This window comes from Phyllostomus hastatus, unplaced genomic scaffold, assembly GCF_019186645.2.
Source record: "Phyllostomus hastatus isolate PE091 unplaced genomic scaffold, TTU_PhHast_1.1 phas_contig_38, whole genome shotgun sequence".
NCBI lineage: Eukaryota > Metazoa > Chordata > Mammalia > Chiroptera > Phyllostomidae > Phyllostomus > Phyllostomus hastatus.
In genome coordinates this window covers 28,539,069-28,540,532 of record NW_025333869.1, presented here as the reverse complement: position 1 = coordinate 28,540,532, position 1,464 = coordinate 28,539,069, and the positions used below count along the sequence as shown (strand labels likewise).

General features: G+C 49.2%; 1 non-coding gene across 1 annotated transcript; it reads left to right on the top strand.

Moving 5' to 3' along the window:
* The first annotated feature begins 920 nt into the window (after window positions 1-920).
* Window positions 921-1,002, top strand: TRNAS-UGA. The gene has a single exon. It is a non-coding gene; the product is annotated as a tRNA-Ser (tRNA).
* The last annotated feature ends 462 nt before the right edge of the window (window positions 1,003-1,464 follow it).

Genomic DNA, 1,464 nt, shown 5'->3' with positions numbered 1-1,464 from the left:
TTGCCCATCAACACACAGAACCAGCTGCTTGGCTGCCCCACAAGATCCCGTAGAAACTGCGCGTGCGCCCTGTGCGCCCGGGTGTCAGCCGCGCCACAGTTTGAGCCGCGGCTCACGCAGTGCCTCAGTTCCCTGAGGTGCGCAAAGGAGGTACAGACCCAGTCGGCTTTCCCAGCTTTGAGGAAATAATGCAAGTAAAGCACCTAATGAAGTCATTACACTCAACAAGGGCGGGTGTTAATGGCATTTAAAAATAGAATGCACACCTAACGCGCAGAACTTTGTTCTCAAACCACCTCCAAGGTCCCATCATTTAAGGCTGAGACCTCACTTGGGCCCCGATCTCTTCCAGTAGGGCTCGGCGGTGAAGGGGTCACTGGGGAAAAGAGAAGCACTAAGAACAGCACCGTCAGGAGCGTGCGAACAGGGAGCCCACCAGCAGCGGGCAGACGACTCGAGTTTCACCCCCCTCCCGCAACTGCGCAAAAAGAGGCGGGCTCAAAGCAACGCAACCCGCGCGGGAAATCCTGCTGGAGGGACGAATCCGCTCGCACAAATTTTCCAGGGCGCGGGTCGCAGCACCACACCGGACGGATCTTTGTTTCACAGCTCTCTCGTTGACCTAACCGGGAAGCGGGAAAACACAAGCCAGGTCAGCGACTGGAAGCCGAACACGGTTGTGATTTCCGGAAAGTAGCCAAGGGGAAGTTTCTACGACCTATTTAAAGGAATTTTCTTAGAGAGTTTCTATTATTTCTTCGCGTCCACGACCAAGTTCCTACAACCTAACCTTCAGCTACGGGCAACTCTCTCACAACCGAATTCCGGAAGTTTGTAGGCCCCGCCTGCTTTGGGGCCTGGTGCGCGTGCGCATAGTTATTACTATACTAAAGTGTCTCCGCCTCCCTCTTTTCTCCGTAGCAGCGATGGCCGAGTGGTTAAGGCGTTGGACTTGAAATCCAATGGGGTCTCCCCGCGCAGGTTCGAACCCTGCTCGCTGCGAAAGCGGGTGGCTTGTTCTTTTATTGTGTTTTTGTTATATTCCCTGAATTGATAACCTAGCTCAACATAGCGCCTACAAAAAACTTCCGTGTGCCAAAGAAAAGCCAATAAACATCAGTGCTGCAAACATAACGCTGTCTACACTGAAGATAAAAGTCTTCCTTTATTCTAAACAGTAAACTAAGAGTTTTAAAATCTTGTTCCTCAATGTGAAGAGTAACATCGCAAAATAAAATTAATATAGTGTTGGAAGTTTTTAGGCTGTCACAACCTAAACAAGCTATCATCTCACTAAAACTGATGACAAGGCAAATGTTGCCTCTTCTTTCATCCCAGAATTACCTTCCACCATTCCTCAACCACGTCCAGAACTGATATGAAATGGGAGATAAAAATCTTTTAAAAGCTTGACTTCTAAAGCATAATAGCTACGTCCACATAATGGAACACTATGCAAGTAGC